Source organism: Cebus imitator, unplaced genomic scaffold (assembly GCF_001604975.1).
Source record: "Cebus imitator isolate Cc_AM_T3 unplaced genomic scaffold, Cebus_imitator-1.0 Scaffold12, whole genome shotgun sequence".
Taxonomy (NCBI): domain Eukaryota; kingdom Metazoa; phylum Chordata; class Mammalia; order Primates; family Cebidae; genus Cebus; species Cebus imitator.
Window position 1 is genome coordinate 7,691,825 of NW_016107327.1, and position 17,539 is coordinate 7,709,363.

Here is a 17,539-nt window from a genome sequence, read left to right on the forward strand (position 1 = left end):
AAAAAAAAAAAAAAAAAAAAAAAAAAAAAAAAAAAAAAAAAAAAAAAAAAAAAAAAAAAAAAAAAAACTCACTGGCTGTCTGTGGAAGATCCTAAGGAACCAATTCATTATTTTGAAAACTGATAAAAAAGGGAAAGAAAAAGCACTTGCCCTGCTTTTTTCTCTATGAACCCAGACTAACCAATTAGTTGGGGTGGTGGAAGAAGGAAGAGTTTCCCTTTACAAAAGTATCCTGGGCTAACAAATGAAAAGCAAATGATAGCATTAGAGTATCATCATTCTGCAGCTCCTAATAAATTAACAGATGGAGGCAATAATCATAAAGATGGGGACAGAACATATTAAACACCACCATGGCAGAGAATCAGCCAAATTCAAGCTGTGAGAAATTCTACAGGACAAAAATCCTAGTCTCTTAAACAGCAATAAAAAATCATAAGGGGAAAAAGAGATGAAAGAGGTACCTCTAAAATGAAAGATAAAAAACAATGGAAACATATAAAGACAACATAAGAGGCATATAAAACAACAAATACATACACATACACACCTATGCATAAACACATACATACACACACACTAGCAATAATTAGAAAATGGAATTTGAAGCTACCATTCACAATACCATCAAAATAGGAATTATCTAACAAAAATGTGTAATATCCCAATGTGTAATATCCCAACACTGAAAATGAAAAAAAACATTACTAAGAGAAATTAAAGACATAAATTAGGGTTTCCAAACATTCTTAACATTTCAGGCTGTATTATCTTTGTTGTGGGGCTGTCCTGTCTGTGTAGAATGTCAAACAGCCTTCCTGTATGCCCACAAGACACCAGTATCATATGTCAAATAGAGAACCCAGAAATAAGACTATACACCTACAACTATCTGATCTTCAACAAACCTGACAAAAACAAGCAATGGAGACAGTAACCCCTATTCCATAAATGATGCTGGCATAACTTACCAGCCATAACAAGATGGTTAAAACTGGACCCCTTCCTTATACCATATACAAAAATTAACTCAAGATAGAATGAAAACTTAGGTGTAAAACCCAAAACTATAAAAACCCTGGAAGACAACCTAGACAATACCATACTGGACACAGGAATGGACAAAAATTTCATGAAGAAGATGCCAAAAGCAATTGCAACAAAAGCAAAAACTGAAAATGGGATCTACTTAAATTAAAGAGCTTCTGCACAACAAAAGAAACTATCAACAGAATAAACAGACAACCTACAGAATGGGAGAAAATCTGTGCATCTGACAAAGGTCTAACATCCAGCATCTATAAGGAGCTTGAATGTACAAAAACAAAAACAATCCCATTAAAAAGTGGGCAAAGGACATGAACAGACACTTCTCTAAAGAAGACATACATGTGGCTAACACTCATATATAAAAAAAATCTCAGTATCACTGATCATTAGAGAAATGCGAATCAAAACCACAATGAGATATCATCTCATACCAATCAGAATGGTTACTAAAAAGTCAACAACATATATTGGCAAGGTTGTGGAGAAAAAGGAACACTTTTACATTGTTGGTAGGAGTATAAATTAGTTCAACCATTGTTGAAGGCAATGTGGCGATTCCTCAAAGACCTAGAGGCAGAAATACCATTTGATATGGTTTGGCTGTGTCCCCACCCAAATTTCATCTTGAATTGTAGCTCCCATAATTCCCAAGTGTTGTGGGAGGGACCTGGTGGGCAATAATTGAATCATGGTGGCGGGTTTCCCACATATTGTTCTCCTGGTACTGAATAAGCCTCAGATTGCTTTATAAGGGGTTTCCCCTTTCACTTGGTGCTCATTCTCTCTTCGCCTGCTGCCATGCAGGACGTGACTTTGCTCCTCCTTTGCTTTCTGCCATGATTGTGAGGCCTCTCCAGCCATGTGGAACTGTGAGTTAATTAAACCTCTTTCCTTGAGAAACTACCCAGTCTCAGTCTCGGGTATCTCCTTATCAGCAGCATGAAAACAAACTAATGTACCATTCAACCCAGGAATCCCATTACTGGATATATACCTAAAGAACTATAAACCATTCTATTATAAAGATACATGCAGGTGTATGTTCACTGCAACACTATTCACAATAGCAAAGGCATGGAATCAACCGAAATGCCCATCAATGATAGACTGGATACAGAAAATGTGGTACATGTACACCATTGAATACTATGCAGCCATAAAAAGGAACAAGATCATGTCCTTTGCAGGGACATGGATGGAGCTGAAGGCCATTATCCTTAGCAAACTAATGCAGGAACAGAAAACCGAACACTGAATGTTCTGACTTATAAGTGGGAGCTAAGTGATGAGAACATATGGATACATAGAGGGCAACAACAGACACTGAGGCCTAATTGAGGATGGAGGGTGGGAAGAGGGAGAGGATTGGAAAAAATAAAAAATTAGTACTAGGCTTAATACCCGGGTGATGAAATAATCTATACAACAAATCCCCAAGACACACGTTTATCTATGTAACAAACCTGCACATATACCTCTGAACTTAAAAGTTTTTTTAAAAAATTGAATAAACAAATTTATATGGAAAAATAAATTATTCAGAATAGCCAAATCAAATGTGCAGAACAACAACAAAGCCAGATGCTTACTTTACCAGACATCAAGACAATTAAAATTAAGAATTTCCATTTAATCATAAGTGACTAGAAAAAGCAAATCACGGACTGAAAGAAGTTATTTGCAATACACATATCCAACTAAGAGCTCATCTTCAGTATACATTAAAAACTCCCATGAATCAGTTAAAAAAATGACTAAAAACTTACTAAAAAGATGGCCAAAATCTTAAATGGGCACTTCACAGATGAGGGTAGCCAAAAGCCAATAAGCATATTAAAAAGTGCTGAAAATCGTAATTTATCAGGAAAATACAAATTAAAACCAAAACGAGATACCACTATGCTCATCCGGTTGTCAGAAAGGACTGACAATATCAAGCGTTAGTGAGATGTGGAGCAACTAGTATTCTCCTACATCACTTATCAGTGTCTACTAAATCTAAAAATGCCTACCCTAGTAATTTTTTAAATTAATTATGAACTTGATAATTGTATTATTTATTCCAATGAATCTTTTTTTTCTTTGAGACAGAGTCTCACTTTATCACCCAGGCTATACAGCCTCTGCCTCCCAGGTTCAAGTGATTCTTGTGTCTCAGCCTCCCAAGTACTTGGCACTTCAGGTTCATGTCACCACACCCGGCTAATTTTTGTATTTTTAGTAAAGATGGGGTTTCACCATGTCAATCACGCTGGTCTTGAACTCCAGACTTCAAGTGATCCACCCACCTCTGCCTCAAAAAGTGCTAGGATTACAGGTGTGATTTGCTACATCCAGTCTCTAATGAATTTAACAGTGGCTTAATTTTATGCACATATAGTTGTCATTAATTTTTTTTTAATTTTAGGCTCGGTGGTACATGTAAAAATTTGCTATATAGGTAAACTGTGTGTCACAGGTGTTTGGTGTACAAATGATTTCGTCACCCAGGTAATAAGTACAGTACACTATAGGTAGTTTTTCAGTCCTCATCCTCTTCCTACCCTCCACCCTCAAGTAGGGCCCTACTGTCTGTTGGCCCCTTCTTTGTGTTCAAGTGTACTCAATGTTTAGCTTCCACTTATAAGTGAGGGCATGCAGTATTTGGTTTTCTGTTCCTGCATTGGTTTGCTTAGGCTAATGGCCTCCAGTTCCATCCATGTTCCTGCAAAGGACATGATCTCATTCTTGTCCAAGTGACAAGAACAGTATATCTACCACATTTTCTTTATCCAGTCTATGACTGATGGATATGTAGGTTGATTATATGTCTTTGCTGTTGTGAACAGTGCTGTGGTGAACATACTCATGCATGTGTCTTTATGGCAGAACAATTTATATTTGTTAGGGTACATACCCAATCATGGGATTACTAGGTAAATCAGTAATTTTCACAACAGAAATGAATTATTATGCTCCCCCCAAAGACACATACACCATGTTAATAGCAGTGTTATTCATACTAGCCTCAAAGTGGAAATAATTCAAGCGTCCATCAACAGTAGAACAGATCTAGTATTGCAACATATTCACTCAGCGCAATAACACGAATTAATCTCATAGCGATAATGTTGAGTCAAAGAGGCTAGACACAAAAGAGTATATCCTAGATGAGTTCATGTATCTAAAGTCCAAAACCACTATTCTGACTTTTAATGACGACAGAGGTCTGAACAGTGGTTAACTCTGGGGGAGTATCAATTTGAGAAGGAGCCCAAAGGAGGGCGCTGGAGTGTTGAAAATGTCTTATAACTTTACCTGGATAGTAGCTACACTGATGTTTACACTGGAAAAGTTATTTATCTAAGTTTTTCCTTATGAAAAACAGAAAAATATTAAAAAGAGAAAAACAATCAGATAAGCGATCACTGATGACTATTTGATTATATTAAAGAATTAGTATTCTTTTTTTTCGGTGTACAATGGTACTATGGCTATATTTTAAAGGATTTTCTATTTTTAGAGGGATATATGAAAGTCATTACAGACAAAATGATGTGTTGACTGGGATTTGTTTCAAAATCATTTGGGGCAAAGAGATTAAAAGGGAACAGAAGATAGATAAAACAAAACTGGCCATGACTTGATAATGATTGAAGCTGTGTGACAAGAACATCAGAATTCATTAAATTCTTCTATGTACTTTTGAAATTTTTCCAAAATAATAAGGTAAAAAACAAGGCCAGGCATGATGGCTCACACCTATAATCCCAGCACTTTGGGAGGCTGAAGCCGGAGGATTGCTTGAGACTAGGAGTTCCAAACCAGCCTAGGCAACATAGTGAGACCCTGTCTCTAAAAACTTTTTAAAACATACTTATAAGGTGTCTTTTGGAATCCTTTCATGAGACGGCCTCTTACATTCACTGCATCTGCTTTTTAAAAATGAACCATCAGTAATAAAACGGCTCTAAAATTTTCTCTCTCTGAGTCATCCAAAAGCAGAAAACCTGCTGTGAATGAAAGGAAGGAACTGATCCCCTATTCTGATATTTGCCAGCATTGCCTTGGAAATTTTCTAAAGTTTCTCCAGGATATTAAAAACTTGACTGATGAAGACTTTATTTCCTGAAACACAGTGGAAGAGAACGTATATATTTGATTCTCAGAGGAACATTTCTCACTTAGGTAAGTGGGCATCATCACCATAAAACAGTCCCTAACTGAGTATGTTTCTTTAAATGCAATTTTACTGCCCAAAGTGGTGAATAGCTGGAATTTTTTAAGTCTTTCATTTTTCTGAAAATGTCCTAAATTTATTTAATGTTTAGTTCTTAGAAAAAATTTCCAAAATGACTTTTCTCCCCTTCCAATGTGTGGGGGTTTGGATTCTTGGGGATTACAAAGGAAGCACAGGGCCACCTGAATCTAATCAGCCCACAGCTGTCATCCACATCTTTCACTTGCAGCCCTGAGACCTGAGGGTTGAAGAAAAACTGCATGCACTCACCCCTGCTACTCTTAATGGAAGCTATTCTTTTCTGTGACCCATGCTGTTGAAAAATCACAGTCCCAGGGGACCACTGGAGTTAACTTTGTGCAATTAGCAAAAACGGCAACATTGAATGCTTCTCTAATGCCTTAGACCTTGCCTTCAAAACACAATTTTTGCCAAAAGGACAAGCGATATCCTCTGCTCTGCTTGGTATCATCAAAAGCGGACTTTAAGATGACAAAATTGGTTTGGTATTTCATATTTTCTTCTGAAAGAAGAGAGAAACAATGCCAAGAAAAGAAAACTACATGGGTGAAGCTACTTGTTGCAACATTAACCAGAATAGAGAAAAACTTGGTTTTAACAGATCATTGGTAAAAAGTTTCATGACATTGCATTTGACAATTATTTCTTGGGTATGACACCGAAGCACAGGTAATAAAAGTACATAACTTGAACTACACTAAAATTTAAAACTTCTGTGCCTCACAGAACATAAGCAGTAGGGTGAAAAGTAAACCAACCTATGGAACTGGAGAAAATATTTGCAAATCATGTATCTGATAAGGGGTTAATATTCAGAATATATAAAGAGCTTCTACAACTCAGCAACAACAAAAAACAAACAACCCAATTAAAAACTTGGCAAAGAGCCTGAATAGACATTTCTCCAAAGAAGATACACCAACGGCTACATAAGCACATGAACAGAAGCTCACCATTGCTAATCACTAGGGAAATGCAAAGCAAAGCCACAATGAGACACCACCTCGCGCCCACTAGGATAGCTACTATCGAAAATATAACAAAGTAAGTTTCAGAAAGGATGTGGACTGGAACCCTTGCATACCATTGGTGGGGGTGTAAGGTGGTGTAGCCACAATGGAAAACTATAGGCAGTTTCCCCAAAAATTAGAAATAGAATTACCACATGATCTAGCAATTCCATTTCTAGGCATATACACAAAACATTGAAAGCAAAGACTCAAACAGATATTTGTACACCCATGTTCATAGCAGCATTATTCACAACAGCCAAAAGGTGAAAGCAACTCTAATGCTCACAGACAGATGAATGGATAAACAAAATGTGGTATACATACAATGGAATATTATTCAGCCTTAAAAAAAGAAAATTCTGATACATGTGACAAAATGGATGAACCTTGTGGACATTATTCTAAGTGAAATAAGCCAGCCCAAAAAGATTAATACTGTAGGAAACAATAGAGGCCTTGTGCATAGAGCGAGTGCCTGCATCCTCCCCACCCCTCCTGCAACACTCCACTCCAGGATTCCCCCAGCTTGCTTGCCCACCACGGCCAAGGAAGCAGCCTTCAGTGATGGAAGAACAAGTGATCAATGAGGAGTACAAAATATGGAAAAAGAACACTCCTTTACTTTGTGATGTGGTGATGACCCATGCTCTGGAGTGGCCTAGCCTAACTGCCTAGTGGCTTCTAGATGTAACCAGACCAGAAGAGAAAAGATTTCAGCATTCATCGACTTGTCCTGGGGACACACACATCGGATGAACAAAACCATCCTGTTATAGTCAACTCCCTAATGATGTGCAACTCCCTAATGATGATGCTCAGTTTGATGTGTCACACTACAACAGTGAGAAAGGAGAATTCAGAGGTTTTGGTTCAGTTAGTGGAAAACATGAAATAGAAATCAAGATCAAGCGTGAAGGGAGAAGTAAACAGGGCCCGTTATATGCCCCAGAACCCTTGTATCGTCGCAACAAAGACTTCTTCCAGTGATGTTCTTGTCTTTGACTATACAAAACATCCTTCTAAACCAGATCCTTCTAGAGAATGCAACCCAGACTTGCATCTCCGTGGACATCAGAAGGAAGGCTATGGGTTTTCTTGGAACCCAAATCTCAGTGGGCACTTACTTAGTGCTTCAGATGACCACACCATCTGCCTGTGGGACATCAGTGCTGTTCCAAAGGAGGGAAAAGTGGTGGAGGCGAAGACCATCTTTACAGGGCGTACAGCAGCAGATGTATCCTGGCATCTGCTCCATGAGTCTCTGTTTGGATCAGTTGCTGATGATCAGAAACTTATGATTTGGAATACTCATTCAAACAATACTTTCAACCACTCAGTTGATGCTCACACTGCTAAAGTGAACTGCCTCTCTTTCAATCCTTATAGTGAGTTCATTCTTGCCACAGGATCAGCTGACAAGACTTTGCCTTGTGGGATCTGAGAAATCTGAAACTTACGTTGCATTCCTTTGAATCATATAAGGCTGAAATATTCCAGATTCAGTAGTCACTTCACAATGAGACTGTTTTGGCTTCCAGTGGTACTGATTACAGACTGAATGTCTGGGATTTAAGTAAAATTGGAGAAGAACAATCCCCAGAAAATGCAGAAGACGGGCCACCAGAGTTGTTGTTTATTCATGGTTGTCACACTGCCAAGATATCTGATTTCTCCTGGAATCCCAGTGACCCTTGGGTGATTTGTTCTGAATCAGAAGACAATATCATGCAAGTGTGGCAAATGGCAGAGAACATTTATAATGATGAAGACCCTGAAGGAAGCGTGGATCTGGAAGGGCAAGGGTCCTAGATATACATGTCTTTACCTCTTGTGATTTTAGACTCCCCTTTTTTCTTCTCAACTCTGAGACTGATTTAACACTGGTTTTGAGACACGGACTTTGTTCAGCTATCCCTCTGCATAATAGGTACCACCAATAATGCTATTAACCCAAACAGTGGGTGTTTTCTAAATGGGGGCTTGATTTAGCAAAGCCACAGACTTACACTGAAATTTTCTTCAGGAATTTTATAGTAATAAACCCAGGTCTAAAGCAGCTACAGAAAGAGGAATATTATGTGTGATTATTTTTCTTCTTATGCTATATCCCCCAGTTATTCAGACTCATTTAAATAAAGGCTAGAGTGAGTGAGGAATAGAGCCAAATGAGGTAGATGTCTGAGCCATGAAGTATAAACACTGAAAGATGTCACTTTTATTCAGGAAATAGGGGCAATTCAAGCTATATGGATTCCTACTCAAAAATCTTGACACCTGACTTTCCAGGATGCACATTTTCATACGTAGACCAGTTTTCTCTTGGTTTCTTCAGTTAAATCAAAATTACACATTCCTCTTTCCCCACATATTTTTGCTCATTAGTGTATTTCTTGAGCTGTTTTCATGTTGTTTCTTTCTTGTGAAATGGTGTTTTCTGTTTTTTTTTAAATTGGGACCGCCAAGTTGCAAAGATGTATGTTTTTAACTGACAGTTATACCACAGGTACACTATGTCAAGTTAAGAAAAGTGAATCAATAACTTGTATTTGTTTTAAAAATTAGGAGGGGCACAGTGGCTGGTGGCTCACGCCTGTAATCCCAGAACTTTGGGAGGCCAAGGCAGGTGGATCACAAGGTCAGGAGATTGAGACTATCCTGGCCAACATGGTGAAACCCTGTCACTACTAAAAATACAAAAATTAGCCAGGTGTGGTGATGCATGCCTGTAATCCAAGCTACTCGGGAGGCTGAGGCAGGAGAATCGTTTGAACTAGGGAGTCAGAGGTTGTAAGCTGAGATCGTGCACTACACTACAGCCAGGCGAGGGAGACTCTGTCTCAAAAAAAAAAAAAAAAAATTAAATTAGTCCTTGATAAAAATTGCTTTTTTTTTTTAAAAAAAGGAGTTAGTCCTTGACCACTAGTTTAATGCCATCTACATTTTGGGTGACCTGTCTCACCAGCAGAGTCGTCACTCTCTATGACTGTGTAAATGCTTAAAATGGAATAAATTGCTTTTCTACATTAAATAAAAAAGATTAATGCTGTATGATTCCACTTATATGAAGTACCTATCATAGTCAACTTCACAGAGACAGAAAGCAGAATAGTGGTTGTCAGGGGCTGGGGGTGGGGAAAGGAATGGGGAGCTGTTGTTTAATGGGTACAGAGTTTGAGTTTTGCAAGATCAAAGAGTTCTGCAGTTTGGTTGCAAAACAATGCATATGTACTTAACACGACTGAACTGTACACTTGCAAAATAGATAAGATGACATATTTTGTCATGTATATTTTACCACAATTTTAAAAATTAATTGAAAAAACTTTCTACAATAGAATAAATGACTCACAAATAACCAGATGGAATATTATCATGACCTAAAAAGGTTTTTGATAGAACTTAATGTGAAAACAAAAGTTCTGCATACACTGTTCCAACACATACAGACAATAAAAAAAATGAACAAATTTGTTGTGAGGGGCAAGAAGATCAAGGGAGTCTTCCCCGGCGCAAAGTGTATGTATGGCGGGGAGGTTGAACAGTTATGACTGAAACTGCTCTAATCATCATTTGTTTCCAAATTGTCACCACAGACACTCTTCCTACATTTCCACTCCCTTTAGAGAGAATAATGCATAATTTAAGTCGGTTTACTTGTTCTACATCCCTGTGAGTTGGTTGTTATTTTGATACAATTTTCTCAACAGAATATACCATCCAGCCAACCAAACAGAATAATGGGGTGACTCAATCCAAGACAGCCAAATCCCGCTTATGTGGGAATGAGTGATTCACTGAGTGGGAAGCTGAGGCCTCGCTGTACTGTGGCCCAGGGCATCCTTAGCACAAGGCTGGCAATGAACTGAACCCACAAGAAGTAGAGAACAGACCTCATTTACATGAGGTTACTCCCCAAGACAGCCTCTGATTTTTTTTCCAAAAACAAATGCAAATGATTTGAAGATCACTTTTTATATTACCCATATAAGTAGTATAAATACAATTTTTAATGCATGCCTTTCAAAATTTAACAAAATGGAACTTTAACACTTTTTTTTTTTTGCTTATTCTCTTATTTAAAAAGTTTTTTTTTCCTTTTTAATTGTGAAATCTCTATACTTAGCTAACTCCTCCCCACTCTGCCAAGAAAAATAATAAAAGGTTTTATAATAAGGAATCTGATAATCTGCTGAGGGCCGAGCCAAAAATTAAAAATATGTGCTTTGAACACATAAAAGTCAGCAGTAAATAAAGCCTTGAAATGTCTCAATCTCACGGAACACTGACGGTCTGAATGTAGCCCCCACGTAGCTTGTACTTGTGGTTCCTGGGCTATGGGCTTATTTCTACTATTGTATATCTCAAGTTCTCTAACTTGGGTACACTGTGGCAACAATCAATAGATTAGTTTAGTACTTCTGCAATGAACTATGTTTTCCAGATTTGTTGAACTTACTTTGTAACACCATTCAGACACAGGAAACTATTATAAGAGCAAGTTGGAGGCCTCAATCTTAATTCAAAGATGTTGCAGCAATAACAGAGAAAGGAATAGCTGTTCAGCCAGGGCCCAAGAACATAAACGCTTTTATATCACTCACCAACTAAAGGGAAAGACTTGTCTCTCCTTGTATCACATCAGGAAGGAAGAACATGATGTTTTTAGCACCTTGTTCACGCGGCATTCGTTCAACAGTTTATTAAACAGAACATCTTCCATATGCAGAAAAGGTAAAGGTGTCTTGGAAGTGGCAAATGGAAAACTCAACATCAAAGGTCAAAGAAGAAAAGCAATCTATTCCCTCAGATGGTGGCCAAGGAAAATAAAATGGGAAATGATTTATTGGAAGGGTTTTTCTTGACATGATTTATATTGTTATTAAGAATATTTTTCAAAAGGAAACCATCTGATTTATTCTGAAAGCATCTTACTTTAAAAGTACTCTCAATGCTTCCTTTATGTATTACAGACAGCATCCTTAGAGGTCTTATATGAGACTGGACAGCATGTGTGGAATGTCCCTTTTTGAATCCTGCTACGTATCAGATAAAATTCATTACCTGTGATTATCCTAAAAAGTTAAATCACTTCCACAGTAATACCAATGGCTCAACTCATTCATGAGGTCTCCTCCTCCCAAAAGGCCTGAGAAACAGGTACAGTCACCCAGGTGCAACTACACGGCCTGCACGCTCCACTGCTCCACATCTTCTAAGGATCCAATTTTGAATTTCCAATTCTCAATGGTTTCCCATAGTACACAGCTGACACTGAGCCTACTCATGGAAGGATTAAAACATCAACTCCATCCAAGCCAAATAACTAGGAAAGCAATTGAGAAGTCAGGCCAACCAAAAAATAAAATTCAGTATCATAGTCTAATAAATATAGTTTTCCAGTTTGTTCCTTGGCTCCTCCAAGTTATCTAAGAGAAAACTGTAAATTTCTTTAAAAAACACAATAATTTTTTAAGAGATTTAATTTTAAAATCACCCATCTGAGTCATGACTGGATAATGTTCCTCAGTTTAAAATAAATAAAAAGTGACCTTTCTTATACTTAGGGCTATAGGAAAAATTCTAATGAATCTAGTTGTGTTCCACTCACTCATTCAAAACATGTTTGCCGAGACACGGTCTCAAAAAGAAAAAGTAATAACTCATTTTATTTAATTTTTAAATGGAAAAATAAAACATTCATAAAACTACGAAAAAAAAAACCATGTTTGCTGAACACCAAGTACACAGCAGGCCCAGTGCTACGTGCAGAGGACTCAAAGATGACCAAAAATACTCCTGCTCTTCACAGAGCATACACTGTCCAGTTTGGCAGCTAGAAAGTCCAAATAGCCCTTCTAATAAACAGCAACGCAAAGTGGGTAGATGGTGGTTACTCTGACTCACATCATCATCCTTTGTCATCATATTTTATGTGAACAAATGAGGGCACCCTAACACCATGTGTGTCTTCTCTAGTATTCTTTTTAAAGATATATACGTATGTCTCCAATCACTCTCTATATTTTAATTCTCTGCAGAGCGCTTATTACTATTTGATATCTGTGTCATTATTTGTTTGAATAAATGTAAGTCCCCAAGAGTGGGGACCCTATCTCTGTTACATGCTGCTGTCCGTACTACGTACAACAGAATCTGGAGTTTAACAGGTTCTCAATACATGTCTGTTTAATGAACCAACCAACCACGTCCTACGAAATCTGTACTTCCCATTTCATCTGATGAACTGTCCTCCACAGCGTCAAAAAATGACTAGATATAAGATCTTCCTCACCTGAACCTGTAAAAAGGCTTTCATTCACAAAAGTAAATGTGCTTATTTCCTTTACCAGAAGATAGCTGTGGGGAAATTCATGGAAAGTCTTTATTTGCTTTTCAGACATGACTCAAACCATGACCTTTGGGGACCTTTTAATCTAAAGGATGGCATGCCTCTAAAAACACTGATAGCCACAGCCATTTAGTTTATGAGTGTTTGATTTACAAATGCTTGGAGAAAGTCCAGTCTTCTGTTCAGACTTGTTTTTATTTTGTGCCCACCCTTTTGGGGAATATAGAAGTTTGTAGCCACCCCAGACATCCCTGGAAGTCGGGGCACCTCAGGCCTGGAAGGGTGCCAGTCCCCAGAGAGCATGGCCCCTATGTGTACAGCGATGTTTACGCTTACAGCCACTGCAGTTTCTGTTTGTTAACTGCTTATGATATGACCTTACATCTTATCAGAAAAAAAAGATGTAATTCACTTTGTAATTCACTGGCTGGTGCCAAGAAGCCATGAAATTCACCAAGATCAGTGAAGCTGTTAGCCTGTAGCAGGCAGGGGATGGGAAGACATCTGGGTGGGGCTAGTCTACTCTGGGTCTCCTCCCCACTGAGGGAAGAATAAGCAGGAGCCTGGATGGTCCATTCCTACAGCTTGAGATAGTAATGATCTACAGGTAGATCACTATTGAGCCATTCTCTAAGAGGCACCCTAAAAACAATAATAACCAGGCCCTTGCTCCTTCCTTCCTATGGACTATTGCTCTGACGGATGCATTTCTAAGACACACGTACACTATGAAGGCATCCCCTGAGTATGGCAAAATATACTCAGTCATGGAAGTAACTCAAAATACAGATAAGTTCAACAACAAGATGACAAAAACAGAATTTCACTTTTTTTTTTTTGAGATGGAGTTTTGCTCTTGTTACCCAGGCTAGAGTGCAATGGCATGATCTTGGCTCACTGCAACTTTCGCCTCCTGGATTCAAGTGATTCTCCTGCCTCAGCCTCCTGAGTAGCTGGGATTACAGGCATATAACACCATGCCCAGCTAATTTTGTATTTTTAGTAGAGATGGGGTTTCAACATGTTGGTCAGGCTGGTCTTGAACTCCTGACCTCAGGTGATCCACCCTCCTGAACTTCCCCAAGGGCTGGGCTTACAGGCATGAGCCGCCGTGCCTGGCCTGGCCCACTCTTTTTTTTTTTTTTTTTTTTTTTTTTTGAGAGAAGGTCTTGCTTTGTTACCCAGGCTGGAGTCCAGTGGTGCAATCTCAGCTCACTGCAGCCTCAACCGCCAGGGCTCAAGTCACCTCCTGCCTCAGCCTCCTGAGTAGCTGGGATTACAGGCATATAACACCATGCCCAGTCAATTTTTTTTGTATTTTTAGTAGAGACAGGATTTCACCATGTTGTCCATGCTGGCCTCCAACTCCTGACCTCAAGTGATCCACCCATCTTGTCCTACCAAAGTGTTGGGATTACAGGCTTGAGCCACTGCACCAGGCCAAATTTTACCTTTTAGCCTGTCTCAGGTGTCCAGCAAAGGAAAGGCAATCAACACAGGGATGTCCCTTAGAACCTAGGAGTTTTAAGCAGGACATATTATGGGAAGAATGAGAAAGGAGAAATGGTGAACAGGTCAAGGGATATAAGTGCCTGACCAGGCATGGAGAGCTGGGGGCTGGCAGCCACAGCCTTCTCAGAGGCCAAATGGCAACCAGGCACCTAGCCAGCCAGGCCTGGGAAGAAGAGGGGAGAAAAGAGAGACAAAGCGAAATGAAGGCCAAGGAAAACGGTCGGACCCTGAGTCCCTCATCTTTTAATTGCCAAATGCTTTCTTGAGTTAGGATTACCCAGTCTAATTAATACGGACAGACTATTTAGTAAGGGGATATTTAAGAGAAAAAACAGCAACATAGAAATTAAGTTTGTCTCCAGACAAGAATAGGGAAAATAGGAAATGTTTCCATTTTTATTTCCTTTCCAATTATTACTTTAATCCTATAAATTTTCCAAATCAAAATAAAAATCTGGGGGCTTGGGGATGAGGGCTCTTGCCTGGGTCACTGACCTCCTGCCTCTGTTCTCAATGGTTCCTGCTCGGCCTCTAGCCTAGGTCCAAAGCTGGTTCCAGACCACCTTTCCTGCTCCCTCGGGTTGGGCTGGATCCCTCCTCTGGGCTCTCAAGATCCTCAGCCCTCAGCTTTCAGAACATGACTCATACCCACACAGTTCCTAGCACAGGGATCAGCACCCAGAAAGTCCTCAATGGGTATCTGACGAATAAGCGAATGAATGAGTCAATGAGTGAGTGAGTGTACAGCCTGGCATGCAAATGAACAGAAGACTATCTATGCTGAGCTACTGACCATGGCTATGAGGCAGGTGAAATTGTTTCCATTTCTTTCCATGTTATAGAGCTGACTTACTGAATGAACAAACTCACTAAATTAGTGCCTGGCATATAGTAGGCACAGTGTAACTATTTATTGAATGAAGCTAATAAATAATGAATTGGTCTAAATAAACGAAAATATTTTCCATGCTTAAGAAGTTACTCCTGAAAACAAGATTAATATTTGAGTAGTCTCTGGAATATACAAAATGTTTTAAATGATTTCCTGCCTTTACCATTAGCTCTCTTTAAAATATCACTTTACAAATATAGTTCTTGAATTGTTCACCTATAGAATGCTGAAAAGTATTAAAGGTGGCATTACAAAGGCCACTTCTTAAGCTAGGAGTCCTATCATAATTACAAAATTTTCTCTTGAGTTGGCAAGCATGTCTTAAGAACTACATAATCATGTATTGAGATATTCATTCCATAACTGTATTGTTCAATTTTAACAATTTAAAATGTAAATAATTACAGTGTTTCAAAGAACATATTTCTACAATAGAAAATAACAAATCTGTTTGTTGACCTACACACTGATTGCCACTTCAGCCTAAAAATAACTTCCAGTCTTTGAAAAGCCCACTTAAGAAAAACAACCTCAAAACAGCAATCACTGCTGCTTCCTGTTACCTTAAAAGGTAAATATAGTACTTATAATTTTTTAATGAAAAGGAACAGAGTTCACAAAAAGAAAGCAGTATTTTCTCAAAGTTATATAAAACTAAATGATATTTCAGAATAGAAATAGGAGAAAAATGTTACATGTTTTAACCAAAAATATACACTTATCTCAAATATTTATCATGTCCTTCTTTCAAAGTTTCAAATCAGAATCGTAAAAGCCTTTAATTTCCTACTCATACAGGCATAACTGACCCCTGCCTTCAGGCTATGGGCAGCCTTGCATAAATGCAAAAAGGTAGTGCATAAAAACTTCTTTAAAGAAGTCAGAAATAGGGTATTTAAAATTTAAAAATCAACTCATTCTCATGAGTCCTTAACTGCTTATGCAATTATATATTAGTGTCCTATAGTTTATCAAGTATTTCAAAATTGCAAAACTTTATAACATGTTTTGGAAGGCACACATGTGTATTTGTTTTCCAAATTCACTGGTTTATTAGTCTCACACAAATTATTAAACTTTAATGTTATCTTTAAATTTCCATTTTATTGGGGCACTATTAGACCACAAAAATCATACATATAATAGATAAACCTACCTATAAGTGGCTCTGTTTTAATAACAAAATGCATTTTTTGCCATATTAAAGCAATTGTGATTATATTTGAGAAAGCTATACTACAAATAAACATGCAATGTACAAAATAAACATGGCTAAATGAGTAAGGCGGTGTTCCATCTTTCAAATACTATTTTAATGTTTAATTTTTATGAGTACATAGTAGGTGTATATATTTATGGGGCACACAAAATATTTCAGTATAGGCATACAATGCATAATACATCAGGTTCATATATTTTTTATTATTTCTTCTATGGTCCTGATTCAATACAGAGCTGTTATATTTTATAATGATCTATTATTATTTCAAATATTAGCAGTGGGAGATACTTCCTTCTTCAATAGTTTTATTAAAGGATCAAAGTAAGCTATATATAAGTAAAGGTCAGTTTGGTTGGTTTTGCTGTTTAGGTTTTCTTCTCTGTATATCATCTGCTTTCCTGCTACCAAAAAGAAATAACAAAGGGAGGGAGGAAGGCAGACAGAAAGGGAAGGAAGGAGGAAGAAAGAAAGGGAGGGAGAAAAGGAAAGAAAGAAACACTATAGGATAGTCTAAGAATGATGAGTTTTGATTTTTGAGAACAAGTGGTATTAAATACACATTAAAGTTGAATAACTAGGTTGTACAACCACAAAATCCCCAGTTTATGAATAATTCTGATATTAAGAAATATATGTCAATGTTGGCCAGGCACAGTGGCTCATGCCTGTAATCCCAGCACTTTGGGAGGCCAATGTGGGTGGATCACTTGAGGCCAGGAGTTCGAGACCAGCCTGGCCAACATGCTGAAACCCCATCTCTACTAAAAACACAAAAATTAGCCAGGCATGGTGGCAGGTGCCTATAATCCTAGCTACTTGGGAGGCTGAGACAGGAGAATCACTTGACTCCATGAGGCGGAGGTTGCAGTGAGCCGAGATTGTGCCACTGCACTCCAGCCTGGGTGACAGAGTGAGACTCCATCTCAAAAAACACATAAACAAACAAAAAACCCAGAAATATATATTAATGTAAACGTATATCTTCTTAAGAAACTGTGAACTTAATTAAAATAGGGTTTGAGCAGGGCAGAATATGAATCTCATGCTAATATTCTATGTACTAAAGAAGCTGATATTTAGGGAAAGCTAAGTATTTCAGTAACAAAAGTCAATTAAGTGAAATAAAAATCATATTATTTGGCCGGGTGCGGTGGCTCAAGCCTGTAATCCCAGCACTTTGGGAGGCCGAGGCGGGTGGATCACGAGGTCAAGAGATCGAGACCATCCTGGTCAACATGGTGAAACCCCGTCTCTACTAAAA

At 38.2% G+C, this 17,539-nt stretch overlaps 1 protein-coding gene and 1 pseudogene across 2 annotated transcripts in view; one reads left to right on the plus strand and one right to left on the minus strand.

The window, feature by feature from the left end:
• TTC39C (tetratricopeptide repeat domain 39C) overlaps positions 1–17,539 on the minus strand; it is a 125,225-nt gene that overhangs the window by 75,465 nt on the left and 32,221 nt on the right. The window lies entirely within an intron of this gene.
• LOC108282563 lies at positions 6,804–8,874 on the plus strand (annotated as a pseudogene). The gene has a single exon (XR_001816480.2). The product of XR_001816480.2 is annotated as a histone-binding protein RBBP4-like (transcript).